The sequence below is a fragment of the Palaemon carinicauda genome, chromosome 26 (assembly GCF_036898095.1).
Source record: "Palaemon carinicauda isolate YSFRI2023 chromosome 26, ASM3689809v2, whole genome shotgun sequence".
NCBI classification, from domain to species: domain Eukaryota; kingdom Metazoa; phylum Arthropoda; class Malacostraca; order Decapoda; family Palaemonidae; genus Palaemon; species Palaemon carinicauda.
The window spans coordinates 95,871,879-95,897,841 of NC_090750.1; positions in this window are offsets into that span (position 1 = coordinate 95,871,879).

Genomic DNA, 25,963 nt, shown 5'->3' on the forward strand with positions numbered 1-25,963 from the left:
TTTATTCTTTCAGGTCTTATCTCCAAGAGGTAAGTGATATACCATTATGCTATAGGAGTCTCTCTCTCTCTCTCTCTCTCTCTCTCTCTCTCTCTCTCTCTCTCTAATTGTGTGTATATAGCATTTATGTGTGTTCATATTACAAATACAAACTTATATTCGGTTATATTTTGGTACTGTCAAGCAGGTACTGTCGGAAGTCTTGGTTGTTTCTTCTCCAATAGAAATTATTTAGGGTTTTTAGTTTTATTATAATGATGAATTTACGATTGTGTTTTTATTGTGGTTTTATGCATATTGATTCGTTTTGATAATGTCCACGATGTTTTTTATGCAAGGTTTCTTTATATCTATTTTATTTTGTATCTATTTCTGTGTGTATTTTACATATAATTTGTTTGATGTCTTTTGATGTCTTTTACATATATTTTGTTTGATGTCTTATATGCATATTTTGTTTGATGTCTTTTTTATACATTATCATTCATGTATTTTATACATAGTTTGTTTGATGACATTTATATCTAATTTATTTTGTGTTTTGTAATATTTTGGTTGATGTCTTATATATAAATTTTATTTTTATATCTTTTATACTTCCGTGTTTCCTAGTAGTTTTTAGACGTCTTTCACACTCCTATAGCACAAGGTATATATAGTTTATCCAGCATGATGAGAGACGATTTGCCATAGAAATCACGTGGAAAATTAATCCATATAAAGCTAAATTAAAAGTAGTAATTTTCACTTTCTGACGGAATCTTTATTTTATTCAAGTCAGGTTATTTTTGACATGTTCGAAGTAGGCCTAACTTGACTTTATCTGGGAATCAGTTCCTTTATTAGCGTTTGGTTTTGTCATTTACGATTATGATGCCGACTTGTGAAAACACCTTTGATGAATCATTCAGTAACTTATCAGGTTAAATGTAGATTCCATTCTCAAGTTACGGATAACAATTCACTTTGGGATATCATGCAACCGGTAGAAGTAAAGTTAATCTTACAACAATTTAAAACAAGGTTAGAATTTATTTCCCGTATTTCAGTCGGCTTACGTTAAATAATGTCCAATCTTGCATATAAAGTATGTTTGATTAATTCATATTAGCCTTAAATAGTAAAAACTTCATTTTTTTATTAGTCTTCTAACTTTAAATAATGTCGTCCAAACTTGCATTTATGTTTAATTAGTTAATATATTCGAAGGATATTAAAACTGTATTTCTTGAAATGCATGAAAGTTTTTATATGTAAACTTTTCATGTAAAGTCTTCCATCATTATGGATAAATTAACGCTGCTGGAATCAACGATAAGGGCCCACAAGGTATGGAAATTCTGTTTGTCTTTATTTCATCCCATAACATCATTTTTTTCAGGTGATCTGTCTACACTGTTACAAAAACAGTAATTTTAAAAAGAAATTCTCCGTAAAAATATACTGTTCGTATTTCAGTAAAATACAGGCGACCGTAATTTCCCCCTACTTTGTTATTATCATTTACGGGTTGTTGACCGTAATATCACTTCACGTCAATATATATGATTTTAAAACGGCAAATGTCTGGCAATATTTATTCCAGGATTTTTACCGTATTTTTACGGCAAATTTTTAACAGTGTACCGTTGCTTACTTAGCGATGGCTTTTGCTCAGTTGTTTTTTAAAGACCTTTGCGAGATATCATCCAGGTTAGGTTAGGTTATAATTTATGTCATCAAGGTCACGTAATGAATTTCGAAACTCTCTAAAGGGAGGTTTTCTAGGTGTGATGATACTCAACGAAGACAGGTCAATGATGGGCATCAAACGAAAGTATGAAGCTCTGTCCATTTCTTTTAGCGAGGCAGATTTGCACCTACTCGCAACGGTGCCCTTTTAGCTCGGAAAAGTTTCCTGATCGTAGATTGTTTAGAATTATCTTGTCCAACCAATCAGCGATCAGGAAACTTTTCCGAGCTAAATGGGCACCGCTGCGAGTCGGTGCAAATATGCCTCGCTAAAAGAAATTGACTATAGTTCCTTGTTTTTTACTTGAAAAAACAAAATAAATCAAACTTTTTTTTTTACTAGAACACTCAAAATCAATCGATCAATCATTGGTTTTCTCTAGAAAACTCAAAATCAGTCAATCAATAAATTTATCAATTATTGCTTTTCCTAGAAAACTCAAAATCAATCAATCAATCATTGTTTTTTCTAGAAAACTCAAAATTAATCAATCAATCAATCATTGTTTTTACGAGATGACTCAAAATCAATCAATCATTGTTTTTGACTAGAAAACTCAAAGTCAATCAATCAATCATTGGTTTTCTCTAGAAAACTCGAAATCAATCAATCGATCAATTATTGTTTTTTTCTAGAAAACTCAAAATCAATCAATCAATCAATCATTCATTGTTTTTTACTAGAAAACTCAAAATCAATCAATTGATCAATTATTGTTTTTCCTAGAAAACTCAAAATCAATCAATTAATCAATCAATCATTGTTTTTTACTCAAAAACTCGAAATCAATCAATCGATCAATCATTGTTTTTGAATAGAAAACACAAAATCCATCGATGAATCATTTGAATATGATTGTTTTGCCTCTGAAACAGCCGCTCATTGCTTGCAATTCTAGCCAAAGTCGCTTGAAGTCGTTTTACGATGATCGTTAATCCATGGATGATGATCGTTGAGTGATAATCGCTGGATGAGCGACTGCGATCATTTATCGCTAAAATTCAATTCAGTGGAATTGACTTTTAGTGGAAAATGAAGGAAGGAGAGAGAAGGTCGAAAAATGAAAGGAAATGACATTCCAATTACCCTAACCTAACCGAAGTTGAATTCAAGTAATTCATTCTTGACAAAGATATGAATTCAGAACCAAATAACTTAACGTAACCTAAGTTGAATTCGAGGAATTCATTATGGGCACAGCTATGAATGCAGAATCAAATCCCTAACCTAACCTAAGTTGAATTCAAAAAGTTCATTCTTGACTCAACAATAAATTCAGAAGCAAATCACTCAAACTTAACGTAAGTTGAATTCAAGAAATACATTCTATTTATTCTTGACTTGGCAATAAATTCAGAAGCAAATCACCCTAACCTAATGAGTTGAATTCAAGAAATTCATTTGTGGCACAGCTTTGACTTCAGAAGAAAATCACTTGAACTTTACTTAAGTTGAATTCAAGAAATTCATTCTTGATGTGACACAGCTATGAATTCAGATTAAAATCACCCTAACCTAACCTATGTCGATTTCAAGAAATTCATTCTTGACACAGCTATGAATTCAGATTAAAATCACCCTAACCTAACCTATATCGATTTCAAGAAATTCCTTCTTGACACAGCTATGAATTCAGAATCAAATCACCCTAACCTAACCTATGTCGATTTCAAGAAATTCCTTCTTGACACAGCTATGAATTCAGAATCAAATCACCCTAACCTAACTTATGTCGATTTCAAGAAATTAATTCTTGACACAGCTGTGAATTCAGAATCAAATCACCCTAACCTAACCTAACCTATGTCGATTTCAAGAAATTCATTCTTGACACAGCTATGAATTCAGAATCAAATCACCCTTACCTAACCTAATCTAACCTATGTCGATTTCAAGAAATTCCTTTTTGACACAGCTATGAATTCAGAATCAAATCACCCTAACCTAACCTAACCTATGTCGATTTCAAGAAATTCCTTTTTGACACAGCTATGAATTCAGAATCAAATCACCCTAACCTAGCCTAATCTAACCTATGTCGATTTCAAGAAATTCCTTCTTGACACAGCTATGAATTCAGAATCAAATCACCCTAACCTAACCTAACCTATGTCGATTTCAAGAAATTCCTTCTTGACACAGCTATGAATTCAGAATCAAATCACCCTAACCTAACCTAACCTATGTCGATTTCAAGAAATTCCTTCTTGACACAGCTATGAATTCAGAATCAAATCACCCTAACCTAGCCTAATCTAACCTATGTCGATTTCAAGAAATTCCTTCTTGACACAGCTATGAATTCAGAATCAAATCACCCTAACCTAACCTAACCTATGTCGATTTCAAGAAATTCATTCTTGACATAGCTATGAATTCAGAATCAAATCACCATAACCTAACTTAATCTAACCTATATCGATTTCAAGAAATTCCTTCTTGACACAGCTATGAATTCAGAATCAAATCACCCTAACCTAACCTAACCTATGTTGATTTCAAGAAATTCCTTCTTGACACAGTTATGAATTCAGAATCAAATCACCCTAACCTAACCTATTGTAACCTATGTCGATTTCAAGAAATTCCTTCTTGACACAGCTATGAATTCAGAATCAAATCACCCTAAACTAACCTAACCTATGTCGTTTTCAAGAAATTTCTTCTTGACACAGCTATGAATTCAGAATCAAATCACCCTAAACTAACCTAACCTATGTCGATTTCAAGAAATTCATTCTTGACATAGCTATGAATTCAGAATCAAATCACCATAACCTAACTTAATCTAACCTATATCGATTTCAAGAAATTCCTTCTTGACACAGATATGAATTCAGAATCAAATCACCCTAAACTAACCTAACCTATGTCGTTTTCAAGAAATTCCTTCTTGACACAGCGATTAATTAAGAATCAAATCACCCTAACCTAACCTAACCTATGTCGATTTCAAGAAATTCCTTCTTGACACAGCTATGAATTCAGAATCATATCATCCTAACCTATGTCGATTTCAAGAAATTCATTCTTGACAATGGTTTTGAATGCCAGATAACTCAAAATCAATCAATCAATCAATCATTGAATCTTGATACTTCGCTATAAATTCCGATGGATTTTTAATAACTTATCTGTAATAGGCGAGCGTCCATTGAACACTAGTATTCCATTCTAGAGAAATGAAATTTAGGGTTCAGTGAAAACGAAGTCTGCGATTAGACGCCTGGAGTACCTTTGGAGCTGGACTACTCCTTCAACCTTCTTGGCATGACTAATTTGCGTAGTTCAACGCTATATCACAGTCCCATGGTGGGAAATTATTTTCGAAACTGATATTTACTTATGTTGGTTTAAGTTTTCTTTCCAGACAGACGAAAGGGCCTCTGCTGTTCTCCAATGCTGTAGGAGTCTACATAAATGGATTGACGTCTACAATAAAGATGAGCTGATTAACGTGATTCTTAATTAAAGTAAGTACCCAGTAGCTCCTTTGAAAGTCTTTTAAATATGCATGTCCTTATATCCTTTCGATTTTATCAAGGCATAGAGGGTGTGGTTGTCTGCAGCCCCCCCCCCCCTCCCACCTGGTTGTGTTGTCCAAATCTTGGTCAATTGTGCATGGACTTAAACTTAATTTTTTTTTTTCTTTGGGTATTATGCATATGCCGTATTTTTTTTTTTCTTTTACGTTCCCCTGAAGCTGCACCTTAAGGTTGCCTTGATGAATTAGAAAGACAAGGATTTTTTTTTTTTTTTGTGAAACAAGACTAATTTTCAGTTTTTACTACCAGCACTCTTAAGATTTTTTTGAGGTACTTAGCCAATATACTTGTTATAGGAAAATTAGAAGAAAAGGGTTTTAGGAATGTTTATCTTTTTAAGAATTTACGTAAAAAAATAGAATATAAGATTTGGTTTTGTCATCCCTTTTCAACTTTTTTTTTTTCACAAGTTACCGAATCCTTAATAATAGCTTTGACCCTTAAGTTGAAAATATTACTGAATGAAATATCACTTTAGTACTTCAGATTACCGCAGCATATACAGTACATACAAAATATGTATTAATGATTGAAAACTACGGACAGGACTAATAATGCAGATTATTGATTAAGAGATGTAAAACATATTTGTTCCCCTTTCTCGTATAATCGCAAATGTTCTCCTACATTCAAACTTTCCGGTTCGTGCTTTTCGAGTGAAGTTTTGAATTTGACTTAAACATTGTTACTGTGCATAAATACTTTTCTTTGCAAATGATAATCTCTAGTATTACCGTATTAAATTTTACTTTGTGCTTATGGGAAATTAATCGACCGAGGATAATTAGGCTTTACACGATACAGTATCTCGTATATCATTAATGAGGCTGAATATTTCCTTGTATTTTTTTCTATTTACATAATTTCATTGCATCCTAATTATCGTACAGTAGGTGCAATATGAGTTGTCTTGTCATTTTATATGTAGTTGAAGTATTTTTCAAGTTTTAAAAATATTTCCTTATATTGTTCATACCATTGGCATATATGATATACCTTCATTCAAAACATTATTTATTCATATCACTCTAATTTTATACATTTTTCTTTGTGTAAGAAGATAGTACCTCATGTCTTCAAATTTCTCTTCATCTTGGTTTTAGGTAGCGTCCCTGGGATTACCGAAGTCTTCAGCCTTGGATTTGTACCTGTGCTTAAGAGTCCAAGTAAGTTTTTCTTTTATTTCTTATTGGGAGACTTCGGTGTTCATTATGAAATGTAAGTTTTTGTGTGTTTTGTGATTGGTATAATATATATTTTTTCCTATGCTATCACTGGTATATATATATATATATATATATGCACTATATATATATAAATATATATAGTGTGTATATATATGTATATATATATATATATATATATACAGTATATATATATATATATATATATATATATACATATATATATTATATATATATACAGTATATATATATATATATATATGTATATATATTATATATAATGTTAAATATATTTATATATATTATATATATATTATATATTATTTATATGTATATTATATATATATATATATATATTATATATATATCATAAACATATATTATATATATATATATTCTATATATATTATATATATATATATATATATATATATATATAATATATATATATATATATATATGTATATATATTATATATATATATGCATATATGTATATATAATATATATATATATATTATATATATATGTATATATATATATGTGTATTATATATATATATATATATATATATGTTATATATATATTGTGTATATATATATATATATGTATATTATATATACATTATATGTATATTGTGTGTATATATATATATATATATATATATTGTGTATATTTTATATATATATATATATGTATATTATATATACATATATATACATATATATATATATATATATATTGTGTATATTATATATATATATATAGATTTGTATATATATATATATAAATATGTATATATATATATATATATATATATATGTGCATATTATATATATATATATATATTATATAAATATATATATATATTGTGTATATTATATATATTATATATATTATATATATATATATATATATATATACACATATATATGTGTGTGTGTGTATATTATGCCACGACCAATTTTCAATATCGAATTCGCAAGTGAAATTTATTTATTTATTTTGTTTTTAGGTTTTTATTTTTATAAAAGCTTTTACCCGGGCTAAGATTCAAATATTTTTTTTTTGAGAACCGAATCAAAACTGGACTATTGTACCAATCAGGCTATAAGGAAAAATAATGGTTCATTTCAACTACTGCATATTCCTTTTGAATTTAGTCGATTGCCAAGGTTGTACCACGCGGACAAATATGATATTTTTGGGCTCAAGCCATGTTGTCCTGATGGAAGGTTTCTATTGGTAGCTTTTTAAGGGATATTTGGCTACAGTGATATTCCCAGAGAATTGACCTTTAGGTCTCCAGAATTCTAACTCCTGGCACGAATATCTTTAAGATTTCTCTTAAGGATATCGCATAATATCAGGGGACATATATCTTGAAACGACACATAGCAGTCTTCACCCCGAATAACGTCTTTGTTTCGAGGGGGAAGAGTGGCGAAAAACAGAAGGGGAGCCGTTATCAAGGTTACCCTACCTCAGAATCAAATCACCCTAACCTAACCTAACCTAACCTATGTTGATTTCAAGAAATTCCTTCTTGACACAGCTATGAATTCAGAATCAAATCACCCTAACCTAACCTAACCTATGTCGATTTCAAGAAATTCCTTCTTGACACAGCTATGAATTCAGAATCAAATCACCCTAACCTAACCTATGTCAATTTCAAGAAATTCCTTCTTGACACAGCTATGAATTCAGAATCAAATCACCCTAACCTAACCTAACCTATGTCGATTTCAAGAATGGCGCTCATTCCTATTTCAGAAGCGATTGCGCACGGTGATTTTCCCTGTTTATCTAACGTTTTTTATCGTTATTTTGAGGAATTATCATGCAATATCCAGCTGCTTCTGCCTCTGGAAAGTTGAGTAGGCCTATTTATTCTTTACAGTGTATAATTTTAAGCTCCTGCTTCACATGAAATTAGTTTAATTTAATGTGTTATGGAGCTTGGCCGGTCACTGGAGGCGGTCTAGAAGACTAGTCCTGTTTCGGCAGACCCTAGGCTGAAAAGCAGAAAGGGAGCAGTTATCATGGTTACCCTTCCTCCTGTACTATTACGAGTCTCCAAGATGGCGCTCATTCCTATTTCAGAAGCGATTGCGCATGGTGGTTTTCCCTGTTTATCTAACGTTTTTTATCATAATTGAGAGGAATTATCATGCATTCTCCAGCTGCTTCTGCCTCTGGAAAGTTGAGTATTTATTCTTTACAGTGTATAATTTTAAGCTCCTGCTTCACATGAAATTAGTTTAATTTGATGTGTTATGGAGCTTGGCCGGTCACCGGAGGCGCCATGGGCGCTGTCGTTTGTTATGCATGTGTTATTTAGTTAGCAGAACAACATTCCCGGTTGTAATAGCATCAATAAAATATGAAAACTATTTAGGCACAATTATACTAGTAAAGATATATATGCATACAAATTTCCTCTTCCTTATGTCGATCGTATATGTTAGAGTTTCGGCGATTTGGGTAACAGAGATCTCGCCCGCGCTAGGCTACCTAGCCTATGCGCTTTAGTATACTTTCATACATTATCCCCGTTTACCCTCGTGTATCGTTTTATCAATTCAACGTGAGATAGTATATCTCCTAGAATCAGTTATATAACTCGGTACTCGTCTCCTGTGGATATTTAAGGGTAATCCCTCCATCCCTCTGAGTGCCGCCATAGGCGACAACCCTATCTTGATCTTGCCATAGAGTAGTTCACTCCGGCTTAACTAGGCTAGTGTTTTCTGTCTCCCACCCTTGCCGGCGAGTATCCCGGCTTGGGTTTTCGACAGCGCCTCAGAGAATTCAGTCTTTCTGCCGGCCGCAGGGCGAGTAGTCACTCCCCTGCCGGCTTAGAGCTGTCGGCATAGGAGGCTAAGCCTCCCTAGGCCGTATTTGAAGTGGTAGTATTATGCCGCCACCTTCTCCCCTGCGGTCTAGAAGACTAGTTCTGTTTTGGCAGACCCTAGGCTGAAGAACAGATATTCTTCTGCCGCCTAGGATGGCGCCGATACTGAAACGAAGTTTCACCCTTGTGTGGAAGTGGCGGCAATCCTGCCGCCTTCTTCTACACTTGATACAGGACCCTTTTCTCTGCCCCTCTCTGTCCTTTAGCGATGGCCTAGCTATCGCAATCCTGTGGCCGTCGTCCTACAATCTCACCGCTTGCCGGGTAGATTATGGTGCCGGCCGGGCTCCTACATAAGCAGCTGTATAGTCACTCAGTCTTTCCCTTATGGATGCAAGGCTCCGGGAAAGGTTGTGCCAGCTGTGACAGCTGCCGGTGGAAGACCCCTCTGCTGCTGAGTGCTCTTCAGTTCTCCCTTGGACTGCCATCCACATTCCTGAAACCGGCAGCGACCGGCAACGGATCTTGTGGCTGGATGGAAGCTTGAATGATGCATTCTCCCCTTCCATTTGAACCCTCATTATGGAGGAAGGCAGTAAGGTTAAGTACTTACACCCTTATTTATTGTAAACATACATTTTAATAAGGCAGCACTTCACTCCATGCTTTCTCTCTCTCTGTCAGCTAGTGCCGCCAGGTACTATGCTGCCGGCTGGACCGGTGACGTCAGGTACTAACTAAGCCGGCGGCATGCCGGCTAGACCTGTGCCGCCAGGTACTACCCAGCCGGCAACATGCCCGCCAGACGGTGCCGCCAGGTGCTAGCCTAGCCGGCAACATGCCGGCTGAACTACAGTATATGATTATACAATAGCCAGTATATTTGCAGTATAATATATACTGCAGACGGAAAACTATAGTATATATTATACAGTAGTTATTTTCCAACATACCTTGTGTATCCTTGCACAGTCTATTGTTGAGACCAATCCTATATTGAAAGAAATATTAAAGAATTTAAGAAGGGTCAGTGTTAGTATACACTTATTCTATCCCTAGAGGTTAGAACCCTTCTCTTTGAGTTTGCCTTAATAAGGAAACTCTATAACTTTAATATTGGGGGAGGTCACAGCATTTGGCTGGACAGGAGACACAATTATGTCTTTCCTATTTCCCTTCTAGCTTACTATCCTAAGCTATAATGGTTAAAATATTAATATTTTGCATATTCTGTTTATCATGTGAGATAAACAACCGCATACTCATTTAATTTCCCTTTCTTTACAGGAGGAACCCCAAATGAAGTGCGACGCGATCTTCTGTAACCACAGGAGTAGGAACTTCTGTGGTCACAAAGCGTGCAGGTCTCATGGCCCCTGCACCATCACTACCAAAACCCTGCGGTACTGGGACCCCCAAGACTGCAACATCTGCCGGATCTTGGTGACCGAAGGTTTCGACGACCCCAAGTCAACGGAGTCTAGGGATGCAGCACGAGAAAATCTGCGCAAATGGGTACGACGGTTCCAGAAGAACTCTCCGGGACCGTACCTGCCTAATGACAGGATGCGTAGCTTGCTGTTCCCAAAAGCGGGTAGTAAAACTGTCGTACCCTAAGCACGACCCAGACCTCCCTGCGTCCAGATTGCCATCGAGACGGATGTCAGTGAGGGGTTGCAAGGCATGGACATCCACCAGGAGGAAAGAATGTCTGAAGTGTTCACAGACACTGAAAAGGGTCAACTGAAGAATGATCCCGAGGAGGAGTCTACTCTACCTCCGGAAGAAGATGATGATGTCAAGTCGGAGTCTCTTCCATCTGTGCTGGTACCAGAGCCATTACCTTCGACATCTTCCGCTTCTACCCCTTCATCGGACAACATGAGCCAGGCACTGGCCCATCTTACGGCCCTAATGGAGAACATTCGCAAGCAAGGCGAAGCAAGGGAAGCGAGACTCGAGAGAGAGCTACGTGAAGCTCGACTCACCGCCTCCCGAGGGTCATACAAGCGACCCAGAGTCCAAGACCTCCCATCTTGCTTCGAAACCAATCCCTGGAGGTATGCAGAGTTTATGCCAATTACTAACGGCAAACTACATATCGGAGAAGATGGGAGCCGTCCCCTTAAATGGCATCCAGTTCTGGCCAATCTTTAATGCTTACCCAGACTGCTTCATTCGACTGAAGCAGGAACCAGCGTCAAAAGAGGAGACTGAACCAAAGGAGGTCATGGTTTTCGACCATGACAAGGCACAGGCTCTCTTGTCGAGTAGCCTAGAGATGGTGAGTTACACGAACTCGAAAGTGTCCGCCTCGAGTAAGAAGCATCCTACCTTTCTTGCTCCTGCTTCAATAGCCTTCCCCTTTATGTAGAAGGCTTTTAAAGCTGTTGCCAAGGCAGTGGAGGCAGGCAAACCATGTCCTACACTAGAGGAGTGTAGACCTCTGTCGTTAGCCCTGCCCATGGAGGATAAGGAATGGAAAGAAGTCCACCTAACCTTCTCAGTTGGGAAGTTGGACGCAGATATCGCGGGACAACAGTTCAGCAAGAATCTCCCGAAACTGACAGACTTTCTCCTGCATAGGGAGCAAGAGATGAAGGAGAGACTTGTGGCATCCCTCTCCCTACAGAACTGCATCGAGATGTGTGCAGGCCTGAAAAGCACACCAGACATGCTCATGGTTATGGCCAAAATGCACATGGCCACCTTAGTAAAGGACCTGTACGCCTTTATGAAGGCTAGCAGAGCCTGTAGAGAGTTCGTGTTTGCTGCAGCAACAGTGAAACACGAACCCAGGAAGCTGATATCTTCCAATATCTGTGGTAAAGACCTCTTCCCAAATGAAGTGGTCTAGGAGGTAGTTGATAGAGCCGCCACAGAGAATAGAAACCTTCCTAAGAAGTGGGGCATCTCATCAAAACGAAAGTCTTAACCGGATGCGGGTCCCCAACCTAAGAGGAAAACTAAGAAGCCCAGACTACCCTCTCGGCCTGCCCAACAACATCCCACAGTCACCATGACCGTGGTGCCCCAAGTGGTTGCTCAACCACAAACCACATTCCAAGTGGTGCCTCAGCAGCTGGTTGCCCAGTCACTAGTATTCAACCCTGGGTTTGAGAGGCAAACCACTACCTTTCATCCCAAAGGTAGAGGCTCCAGACGGGACTCCTCAAGACACCCCTCACGAGGTAAGGGGGGACGCGGTCAAGGAGGTAAATCCTCTGGACAATCGAAGCATTGAGATGCTTCAGGTACGAGGGTGGCTCCAACACTTTCAGGATCGTTGGACCTTCGATCCTTGGGCCCACAGCCTAATCGAGAATGGACTTGGATGAAGCTGGAGCAAGCCTCCACAATTATTTCCTCAATTCTTCCAACACATCACCCCCTCATTGGAAGAATATACCCTAGAACTCTTGAGCAAACGGGTAATAAGGAGAGCAAAGTCCATCAAATTCCAGGGAAGGCTGTTTTGTATTCCCAAGAAGGACTCAGAAAACTCAGAGTCATTCTGGACTTGTCGCCACTCAACAAGTTATCGAAACAGCAAGTTCAGGATGTTAACCCTTCAGCACATTAGGACCCTGTTACCAAAAGGGGCATACACAGTCTCAGTAGACCTGGCAGATGCTTACTGGCATCTCCCAGTCAGTCGCCCCCTCTCCTCCTACCTAGGATTCAAGCTACAGAAGGAAAAGTATGTCTTCAGAGCCATGCCCTTCGGACTAAACATAGCCCCAAGGATCTTCACGAAACTTGCAGACGCAGTCGTTCAACAGCTACGCCTAGAAGGTGTTCAGGTAGCAGCGTACCTGGACGACTGGCTGGTGTAGTCAGCATCCAGGACGGCTTGTCTGCAAGCATCCAAGAAAGTGATCCAGTTCTTGGAATATCTGGGATTCAAGATCAATTTCAAGAAGTCTCGACTCTCTCCAGCTCAGGAGTTTCAATGGCTGGGAATCCATTCGAACTTGGAGTCACACCGTCTCTCCATTCCCCCAGGGAAGAGTAGAGAGATTGTGGGGTATGTCAAGAGACAACTGAAATCCGACAGGATCTCAAGATGCCAACAGGAAAGAGTACTGGGCTCTCTCCAGTTCGCAGCAGTAACAGACCCAGTGCTAAGAGCACAGCTGAAAGATGTGTCAGGAGTCTGGAGAAGATACGTATCAAACGCTTGAAGAGATCTAAAAAGACAGATACCGACCTTACTACGATCACTTCTCAAGCCGTGGTTGAAGGCCAAGAACCTAACAAGGACTGTACCCTTGCAACCACCTCCACCATCGGTGACCATCCACATGGATGCCTCGACAGAAAGATGGGGAGGGCATTCCCATCAACGGAAAGTCCAAGGGACTTGGTCTTCTCTGTTCAAGACCTTTCACATCAATATTTTGGAGGCCATGGCAGTCCTCTTGACGTTGAAAAGACACTCCCCTCGCAGATCAGCCCACATCAGGCTGATCTTGGACAGTGAAGTGATAATGAGATGTCTGAACCAACAAGGATCGAGATTGCCCCATATCAACCATGTGTATTAGCCATCTTTCGTCTAGCAGACAAGAAGAAGAGATGGCACTTATCAGCAGTTCACCTACAAGGGTTCCGCAATGTGACAGCGGACGCTCTATCCAGGCTTAAGCTGATAGAGTTAGAATGGTCCCTAGACGCAGACTCATTCTCCTTCATCTTGAAACAAGTCCCGGAACCGCAGATCGACCTCTTCACGACGAGAGACAACAAGAAACTACCTCAATATTTAGCCCCGTACGAGGACCCTCTAGCGGAGGCGATGGACGCCATGTCCCTCGATTGGAATGAATGGACCCAGATTTACCTGAAGGTCCTCAACAGGCTGAGATCCTTCCGAGGAACGGCAGCTCTAGTGGCTCCCAAGTGGCCCAAGAGCAACTGGTTCCCTCTGATAATGGAACTGAAGCTGAGGCTGGTCCCTCTACTGAACCCAGCACTATCTCAACGGGTTCAGAAGTAGGCTGTCTTTGCTTCATCACAGAGAACCCAAAACCTTCCTCTCATGATTTTGTCTCCTTAGCGGTTAAGAAAAGATTTGGGATCTCAAAAGGCAGTATAGACTTCTTAGAAGAATACAAGTCCAAGTCAACTAGAAGACAATATGAATCGTCCTGTAAAAAGTGGGTTGCTTTCGTTAAAGCAAAAGGACCGAAAGAAATCCCAATAGACTTTTGTCTGTCCTTTATCCACCTTTTTGAACAAGGTCTGGCAGCCAACACTATAACTACGTGTAAGTCAGCCCTGACTAGACTTCTTCTATACGCCTTCCAAGTGGACCTGACGAACGAAATCTTTAACAAGATCCCGAAGGGATGTGCTAGACTTAGGCCTACAGCTCCTCCGAATCCCATTTCATGGTCCTTAGGACCTTGAGGCCTACAGCTCCTCCGAATCCCATTTCATGGTCCTTAGACAAGGTCCTAAATTATGCTTCAACCGTGAACAATGAAGATTGTTCTCTTAAGGATCTAACCCAAAAAGTTATTTTCCTGTTCGCTATAGCCTCAGGGGCTAGAGTTAGTGAAATAGTAGCCCTATCCAGAAACGAGGGCCATATTCAGTTCACAGAAGTGGGAGATCTGAATCTTTTTCCTGAACCAACCTTTATCGCCAAGAACGAGCTACCCACTAAGAGATGGGGTCCCTGGAGAATCTGCCCTCTGAAGGAAGATGTCTCTCTGTGTCCAGTAGAATGTCTAAAGGTCTATCTTCGAAGAACTTCAGACTTCAGGGGAGGACAGCTCTTTAAAGAAGAAATTTCTGGATCAAACTTATCCCTAAAATAACTGATTGCGAAGCTCACATATTTCATTAGCAGAGCAGATCCTGACGGTACACCCGCAGGTCATGATCCAAGGAAAATTGCTTCATCACTGAACTTTTTCAGTATATGGACTTTGAACGTCTTCACTCATACACTGGATGGAAGTCATCCAGAGTGTTCTACAAACATTATGCGAAGCAAGTGCACGAACTGAAGCATTATTTGTTGGCGGCAAGGTAGTGTATTAAAACCTGTCGTCTAGTATTGCGATGAACAGTGAATTGATTGGGACTATCAATTAGGGTGAAAAGGTGTGGACACCTTCCAGTGCAATACCTTTTAAGTGAGTGTCACCGTGGTGACACTAAGACTGTTCAAAATCTCAGGTGTAGAGGTGTAGAATTATACAGATAACACTTGTCGTGTGTACATTGTACACAGTGTTGATAATATAAAACATTTACAGAAAATTATATTTGAAAAATTTTATCAAATTTTCAAATTTCATAGTGGCACTAATCATTTCTTCCCTTTCAGGTAGCAAACTTTTTTGTCCAAAGTTGTATGTATAATTCCCATAATATGTTACACTTGTTATTCTATTCACTCATTTATCATAAATAAATGTCTATTAAAGTGTAATTGCGTCTTATTTCGCCCTACAATTAGCACAATAAACATAGCCAGAGTTCTCTTAGTTATTTACCTAAGTAAACCTCATATTATTGTATGCTTACAAACAATGGATATAGTTGATACTTATTGTTCCGACAACATATACAAACCGTGAGACTTTTGTATATCTAGTTGATACTTATGTTTGGTCCTACAATATATGCAAACCTTGAGACCCCTTTTTTAGTGTCTACTATAACTCTTCCCTGCAGGGGGAAGGAAGCCCTAACATTGTCCATGATTAGTGGTAATGACGTATAACGGTAACGTCATATGTCTCAATGGTCCGGATGACCATAGGAAAAAATTGTCCCAAGGTTAAGGCACCTATGAAAATCCACAGATACAGTACTTTCTAGTAATTCTCTGGTAAACTTCCATCAGGCTTGAGCCCAAAAAACGGCTTAGGCATGATTCCTCCCGAAAATACTATATCTGTAGCACCATGCTCAATGCTACAAGGAATGAGCGCCATCTTGGAGACTTGTAATAGTACGGGAGGAAGGGTAACCCTGTTAACGGATCCCCTTCTGTTTTTCGCCACTCTTCCCCCCGAAACGAAAACGCTATTCGGGGTGAAGATTGCTGTGTTGTATCAAGATATACGTCCCCTGATATTATGCGATATCCTTAAGAGAAATTTTAAGGATATTTGCGCCAGGAGTTAGAATTCTGGAGACCTAAAGGTCAATTCTCTGGGAATATCAGTGTAGCCAAATATCCCTTAGAAAGCTACCAATAGGAACCTTCCATCAGGACGACATGGCCATCTCACCCAAAAATAGATTTTTCGGTTCGCTTCAAAATCCGTTTTTTTCCCCTAACTTATGTGACTCATACACTGACGGGGTATGGTTTTCCTTTGACGTTGTTTACAAATAACAACACCAAGTGTACCTTCTTCAGATCCATACTTCTCCTTGATCATTTTGTGGTTCTTTTGTATTACGTTATTAAACAGGTCATGGAGATGCCAGATTGTAACTTGAGGTTTTTCCTCTATGCCTTTCTTTGAGGTACCAATATGAGTGAGGTGTACTGGTCACCTCTAGAGGAACCAAGGTGGTAAGGGAAAGAATAGATCCCTCTTCACTATGGACAGATATTGAGGACTGCTACCACATACACTGCAACCTTTCTCAATTGCCAAAAAACGAGAGTTCTTTACTGAAGATTGCTTTTATAACCCTCGTCTTGCCAAGATAAATAGATCTCTCCTAGAATCCTCCCATCCGTAGGGGCTAAGTGTTACTACTAGGTTTCCTGTGTAATATGTGCAAGTGCATTGAAGGGGTTGATACGGGTCAGTTGTCCTGGAGGTTATGGGGGAAATTTTAACCAGACTGCAGGTTTCTCTTGAATGCATTGACAGAGGATTCAGGTTCTCATTATTCCTTGGATGGTGTCACTCAAATGAGGAGATTATAAATTTTTGTGGAGTATGCCCAAGAGTATGTTAACATGGCAGTGTTGGTGCCCTCAATGGTAATATCACAGTATGAGTGGAGAGATGGGGTTCTCTCCTAGCAAATAAACCAGGCATTTTGCTTCTTCTTTCAGGGATGCCAGTTGCAATCTTACCATACACATCAACTTTGCTTTGTATAATCCTTGCTGTGCGATAAATTGCTTACCCCCTGTGGTGAGCGGTATTCTTTGGTACTATTCTGGAACTACACCTAGCGCTGCCAGTCTTAGCATGATCCTGTTGTTTGCAGGTTGTAAGCTCATGCTTCGAGAGGGCTTTATGCAGAAAGTTGAGCATTCTCACCACAATACATAATTGTCTTCACAAGGAAAAAAGTTCACAAAGTTTATGGGGCATCATGACAATCAACAGGCTATGGTAACAATAAGTCTAAGTATGATCCAGGATGGTTTACTTAGGGTACAGTACTATGGATATGGTTTTGGTGACTGTTAATAGCTTGTCACAGATTTAGCTCCAATAAAAAGTGCCGGAAGTTCCAAAAAGGGCTCTGGAATCACCTTGCGGGGCCTTCTTATCCTTCCCCATCCACCAGGTAAACACATGGGCTGCAAACCTTGGAGGTGATGTCTGCAAAAGTGTGAATTTCTCTAGTACAGGTGGACAGAAAACTATGTGGAAATTTAACTTTTACCAATTTGGTACTGCTTTAACAAAGCCAATAGGTTTCTCCAAGGGGGAAATCATTGCTGGGTTCCTTTCATTGAATGGTCACTTGTGTAAGCAATTTTAATGGGCAAAACACGCTAGCAAATAGTGTGGCGACCTTGCAGTTTTTTTGCGTCATTCCATAGGCTGAGGGAGGGTACAACTGAAGGATCTGGTCATGCAGTTTCATGATAAGTAAACCATTCTTTCTATCCTCTGGGTCCTTCACCTGTCCTTTTGGAACAAAGTAGTACCTCTCTTTACATTGGTTCAGCATATGTCAGGTCCTACTTTACACTGCTTATGCGAAAATAGTAGTGCGTAAGTAAAATCAGTGTTATGCCATTTTGCGCAATCTTTTTTTTTTTTTTTTTCATCTGTAGTCCTACATCTTCCAATTTCAATGAAAGATGACAAAAAATTTGGTTTAAAATGAGTGAATACATTATATGTACATACATTAATAATGAAAACACCAGTAGTATATGTGGCATAAACAGAAAACGTAAATACTGGATTTTGCATGTTTAAACGTCACTCATGAAAGGCAAAGGGAAGGGACAGCGACAATGCTCTAGCAGTACAATACCCTAGAGACTGACCATATATACATGTGATCAGTGCCCAAGCCCCCTGTCCAACCAAGCTCAGGCAATGACTGCTGATCACTCAGTAGGTAGACCTATAGACTCCCCGCACGAACTCGGTAGACATATAAGACTCCCCCCAAAGTCTCCCCCCCCCCCCATTCTTAGCTCACATGGACGGTAAGGTTGTAAACACTACACGAAACTATCAAGCTTGAGTGGGTCTCGAACCCCAGTCAAGCTTTTTGCCAGACAGGGACATTTCCAATAGACTACCACAACCCTAAATAGATAAAGATCTGTGCGACTGTTTGTTGTTTGCAGATAATTGCAATTGTCATGTTACATATAAAGTGTAAAGATATGAAAATTTCTATAAGAAACTTTATTGTATATATAGTTACACGAGGATAACAATTTGTCTATCTTTGGTCTACAATTGCTTAATTTTTTCTGACAAAACCAATTTATTACATTTATAGAATATCATCATCATAAAAGAAATATAATGGAATATACTAAAAATTAATTCGGCTTTCCATTGTAATGAGTTATTATTTTCGAACATTATTTATTACATGACAGCATTAGTGAATTTTAAACCTATTAGCCATCTTAAGAAAAAACTGATAGTGTTCATTTTCCATTTGCATATGCATGAAGTAAATCTTCAGAAAAAATATATTTTTGGTATTACGTGCTAGGCGGGATATCTTAGCAATCCATGTTTGCCAACGGTTATACTCGTATAAGCGGATGAACAACTTGGTGGAGTATTGTGAGCTTTGGGTGTGGAGGAAACCTCGATGAAGTCACTGGCAACAAGGTGAAGGATTGGATTTAAAGCGAAGGACAAAAATGTGTCTTCGGGTTTTACTCCTGATGCCTGGCGGTTGATCTTAATTAGATTAGTATGTTGTTGTTGTTGAAGATTGCCTGGCCCTTTTGGCCAGACACAGGCTTTTGCAATCTTGCAGCCCGTAGGTGTTTAGGTAGGATATATTGGGATAGGTAGTTGGGTGGGGGATATTCTGCAACATTTATTTTAGGATATTGGGATAGGTTTAGGTTGTGATGGGTTGTTTGAGAAAGGAGTGATTGACTGTGGGAAGGGGATGCCTTCCCATGAGCCCACTGGCTCCAATCTTAGTTAGAGAGAAAGAATTATAGTAGCAAGTCCGGATAGTAGGAGAGCTCGGGAAGGAGTTGAAAAGTTTATAGTTGGAGAAGTTGGTATAGGTTAGTATGGACAGGCAGGGGCCACTTGCCTTAGTTAGATAGGCACTGCGCATCACAAGGAACTGGCTATCCTTTGATGTATCTAGCCAGTGAATTCTCTATGGATATAACCAGTCATGGAAAGAGAACATGACAGAATGGTCCCAGTCCCAGGCGTTGCTGGGTGCTAAGAATCTCCCGATTTATAAATACTAAAGAAAAGTTGAAAATATGTAGTTGGAATGGTAGAACCATGAATCAGATTGGGAAATTGCAGCAAGTGGAGACTGAATTTATGAAATATAGTTTGGATATTTTAGCCCTAAGTGAAATACGTTGTAAGGGGATTGGTAAGGAAACATTAGACCAAGGCAATTTATATATCTACTCAGGAAGATCAGATGGAGTTGGAAGAGAAGGGGTAGAGGAATGATGAAACCAAGAGCAGAAAAGGCATTAACCGAGTGGAGAGCTGTAAATAGTAGATTGTTACTAGCAAATTCCAAATCAAAGCAGTGCAATATGAGTATTATAGTTTGGCATGCTCCAACAAATGATTCCCCTGTTTTGAGGCCCTTTGCGTCAATAGGCGTAGGAGGAGATGACGATGATGACGTGAATTAATACAACTAGATTAGCTTATTATACTTTATGATCTCCATAGAATAAAAAAGAAAATCCTATTCGTTTCGGCATCAGTAGTTGCTATTTTGGAATCGCTCTAAGAATCTCACGAGAAAAGATGATTATATTTTTGAAGATGTAAGAAAGTAAGGACGCACGAACTTCGCTGCCAATTAACATGGGGGAAATTGGATAGGCCTCTTCAACTTGAGAGGAGATTTCTTTGAACTTAGAGTAAAATTAATCGAACAATTTTAATGAAGAAGAACAATTGGATGTGGAAAAGGCACCCAGGGGAAATTATATAAAATGAGTTAAGGACATTAAAATACTAATAAAGATCATTTAAAACATATAACAATTCGGAATAAGAGAAAAGTATATGAAAAAAAAGACATATAAAGAATTGTTTGGCCTCGAAAAAGTAGAGACAGAAGTACAATTATTATTACAGTAAAGAATACGATATGTGAAATTAAGTATTACAGCAAGAAATTAAGGGAATATGAGTAATAAACCTTTCACATGATGAAAGTAAGCTGCTAGTTCTTATCATCACCATCTCCTACTACGTCTCTTCACGCAAAGGGCCTCGGTTAGATTTCGCCAGTCATCTCTATCTCGAGCTTTTAAATCAATACTTCGCCAGTCATCATCTACTTCACGCTTCGTAGTCCTCAGCCATGTAGGCCTGGGTCATCCAACTCTTCTATTGCCTTGTGGAGCCCTGTTGAAAGTTTGGTGATAGATTTTTATTATTTTCAGGAGTCAAAAAGGATTCACAACATATTTTAGTTTGGTGGGATTTGGTTGAGAATTAATTGAAAAATTATATCGCTAGTATATAAATTCCCCGTGTTGAAAGAAATTAAATAATAAACGGTCACTTGAGAGATATTCTATTATACCAATAGGAAGTATAAACACTTGTTTACAGTTAACATTCCAATTTTTTTTTTATTTTTTTTATTTTTTTTTTTTTTGAGATCCGTAAATCATAATTAATAGAATCTGTGATGCCCATCTGCTCATAATCGTAAAAGATCTTAACAGAATTAGGATGACCATGAATTCTGTTGCTAGTCTTCAGTAGCAAATTCATGAAACAAATGCATTGTCTAAAAAATCATAGGAAATTTAAAGAGAAGAATTCCTAATTAATCTCAAGAACATCAACTTAATTTGGTTTGGATACAAGTGATAATAATCATGACTAAATATCAATTACACCAATAACTTTGCATTTAAACAGAGGAAAAATAAGGTTCATTTGCGAAGTTAGGTAAGATAACATTAATTGGAGTTATCACTTAGCAACGGAAAGAAAGAAATACTCATAATGCCATATTAGTTAAATACAGTTGGTATCAATGCTAGACTTAATAGCCGCCTGGAACACAGGAGGCATACAGTGGGGGAATAACAGTACGGATTTCAATATCACCAAAGCTTTCCTTTAACAGAAGGAAAAGCCATATTATTAGTTAAGATCCTGAAGGTGGATGGAATAGAGAATCACTATTATTATTATTATCATTATCATTATTATTATTATTAAATGCTAAGCCACAACCCTAGTTGGAAAAGCAGGATGCTATAAGCCCAGGGGCCCCAAAAGGTAAAATAGCCTACTGAGGAAAGGAAACTAGGAAAAATAAAATATTTTAAGAATAGTAACAACATTGAAATGAATATTTCCTATATAAACAATAAAAACTTCAACAAAACAAGAGGAAGAGAAACTAGATAGAACAGTGTGCCCGAGTATACCCTCAAGCAAGAGAAGTCTAACCCAAGACAGTGGAAGACCATGGTACAGAGGCTATACCACTACCGAAGACTCGAGAACAATGGTTTGATTTTGGAGTGTCCTTCTCCTAGAAGAGCTGCTCACCATAGCTAAAGAGTCTCTTCTACCCTTACCAAGAGGAAAGTAGCCACTGAACAATTACATTGCCATAGTTAACCCCTTGGGTGAAGAAGAATTGTTTGGTAATCTCAGTGTTGTCATGTGTATGAGGACAGAGGAGAATCTGTAATGAATAGGCTAGACTATTTGGTGTCTGTGTAGGCAAAGGGAAAGAACCGTAACCAGAGAAAAGGATCCAATGTAGTACTGTCTGGCCAGTCAAAGGACCCCCTAACTTTCTAGTGGTAATATCTCGACTAACCAGCAATTATCGGATATTTATATTCTCAGTGTCATTTCGAATGTTTGTTTGTGTACCTGTTAACCCTTCTTCTCGAGCAATATCGCAGAGTGAGTTCATAAACTGTTACATACATTTCTGTTGCTGTGACTTCAATCCAGAAAAGAAATAGACAAAGAAGTAATTATAGGTTAATTCAATATATATATATATATATATATATATATATATATATATATATATATATATATATATATATATATATTGGGCTCAGCCATGTCGTCCTGATGGAAGGTTCCTTTAAGCAGCTTTCTAAGGATATTTGGCTACAGTGATACTCCAAGAGAATTGACCACAGATCTCCAGAATTCTAACTCCTGGTGCAAGTATCCTTAATATAACTCTTAAGGATATCACATAATATCAGGGGAAGTATTTCTTGATACGACACACAGCAATGATCACCACAAATAGAGTTTTCGCTTTGAGGGGGAAGAGTGGCAAAATTGAAGGGGAGCCGTTATCAAGGTTACCCGGTGGATCCCCTCCCGGTACCACCACGGCGAACTATTGTTTTTGTAGTAGCGAATTAAGCACGGTGTTTCTCCCACTTGCTCTCGGTGTTGATACTCTCATAAAGAATTATTACAATGCAATTTCCAGCATCTTCATCCTCTGGAAAGTTGAGTATTTTATCTTTCCTGTGTATAATTTTTGGCTCCCCTCTCACATTTAAATTAGCATAATTTAATGTGTTTAGTGGAGCAGAGCCAGCACTGGAGGCGGCCATTTTGGACCGCTTTCGTACGCCATAAATGCTTTATTTAGTTAGTAGTACGACATTCCCGGTATTTAGCTCTAATGAAATTCTAGCTATTTAGGCAAATTATATTAGTGAAGATAAGATTTACATATGTAATATTTCCTCTTCTGATAAAAGTTTCGATCATATACGGTAGGGCCTCGGTGGTATTAGCATAGCCGAGATCCCTACTCGAGTTAGGCTAGCATAACGCATTTTAGTATACTTTAGTAACGTTATCCCCGTTTATCCTCTCGTATCGTTTTATTAATTCAATCGGAGATAGAATATCTCCTAGAATTACTATCATAATTCGATACTAGTCTCTTTTAGAGAAATGAGGATAAACCCTTCCTTCCCCCTGAGTGCCGCCACCAGGCGGCAACCCTATTTTTCGTTTTGCCATAGAGTAGTGTACTCCGGTTTGACTGAGATAGTGTTTCTGTCCATCCTCTTTGCCGGTGAGTATCCTGGCTTTGAAATACAACAGTAACTCAGGGTATTCAGTCTTGTTGCCGGCAACGCTACCGATGGGGGATTAGTCATTTCCCTGCCGGTTACACCGTTGCCGGCATAGGAAGTCTGACTTCCTTAGTCCACAGCTGAAAGTGTTAGTACAATTGCCTCCACCGTTCTCCCTTGTGGACTAGAAGACATGTCTTATATCCGGTAATGTCTTCGGCTAAGGAATCGTTATTCCTCTGCTGCCCAAGACGGCACCGGCATAGGAAACTACGTTTCCTTGATTTGCAGATGAAAGCAGGAGGCTTACCTGCCGCCTTCTTTCTATGCAAAATATAAGACCCTTTCCTTTCCCCCTTCTGTCCTTTAGTGACGGCCTAGGTGTCACAACCCCTCTGGCCGGTATTCTACAATCACCCCGCTTGCCGGGCTGATTACGATGCCGGCCGGGGTCCTACAAAGGCGGTTAATTGCCACTTCGTCCTTCCCCCTATCGGAAGCAAGGCTCCGGGAAAGGTTGAGCCTGCCATGATGGCTGCCGGTGGGAGACCCATTACAACTTTGAGTATTCTTCAGTCCTCCCTTGGACTGCTATCCACAAACCCTGTAACCGGCAGTGCAACCGGCAACAGATATTGTGGTTGGATGGAAGCTAGAATTATTACATTCTCTCCCCTTCCATTTGAATCCTCATTCTGGAAAGAAGGCAGTAGAGACAGTAGTCCCTACAACCCTAATTATTGTACTAAACTCTAATAATACGGTAGTCCCTCTCTCCATTCTTTCTCTCTCTCTGCTGGCTAGTGCCGCCAGGTACTAGCCTAGCCCGGTAGTATACCGGCAGAACTACAGTATAAGATTATACAGTAGCCATTATTCCTTCAGTATAGCAAATACAGCAGTTAGAAAACTACAGTATATAACATACAGTAGTATGATATTCCAACATACTCTGTGTATCCTTTCACAGTCCATTATTGAGACTGCTAAGTAAATGTTGAGGTGAAGCATTCCTTCAACATTTTGATGTATCCTAGATCATCGGAACACAAAATATTTTACCCTACCGTATTAATATTTCACTTGTGGGGGAGTTAGTGCAGGTATACACTGACTTCAGCTCTAAGAACTAGAGCTAGTCCACCCTGTATTTCCCTAATAAGGAAATTTTAAAATATTAATATTGAGGGAGGTCACATCAATTGCCTGGACAGGAAACACAGATGTGTCTTTCCTATTTCCTTTCTAGCTTATTATCCTAAGCTATAATTATAATAATGATTACTATTTAATACATGTGAATATATTTATCAGTATGATAAATTACCCCATACTCATTTCACTCTTTCTTTCCTTACAGGAGGAGGCTAAGGTGAAGTGCGCAGTTATGTACTGCAACCCCAAAAGCAGAGACTTTTGTGGCCACAAGATGTGCACGGTCGATCCGAAGGGTTGCACCGTCTGCTCGGCCTTGATGTCCAAGGGTTTTGGTGATCCCAAAATGGCAGAGTCGAGGGATACTGCGAGGGAAACGCTTCACAGGTGGGTAAGAGGGTTTCAGAAGAACTCTCCAGGACCTTACCTACCAAGTGAAACGATGAGAAGCCTTCTGTTCCCTAAGGCAACATCCGACGCGGTTTTGCCTCAGGCACAGGTCAAGCCTCCCTTCATACAACTGACGATAGAGGCTGACATTAACAAGGCTTTAGAAGGCATGGACATCCATCAGGAAAGGATGTCAGAGGTGTCCTCGGACACCGAAAAGGATCTTCTTCAAGAAGACCCTGAAGAAGAGGTGGCCCAGCCACCCGAGGAGGAAGAATGATCCGTATCGACAGTGATGGAAGCCTCTCTACTGTCTGTGACGGCATATCAACCTGTGCCGTCAACCTCTTCGGCCCCAACCCCTCAACAGGACCCGCTGTTATCCGAGGGCGAAGCGCTCATGGCGCAGATCCAAATGATGATGGAAACTATGCGCAAGGAACAGCAAGAGATGAGAAGGGAAGTCAGGGAAGTTTACCGCTCAGCCTATTTTAGCGGCTCCCACAAGCAGCCCAAAGTCTCTGAATTACCCCAATGCTCCGAAACCAACCCCTGGAGGTATGCAGAGATCATGCCCATGATGAATGGGAAACTCTACGTCTCTGAGAAGATAGGGGCCATATCCCTTGACGATCTCTAATTC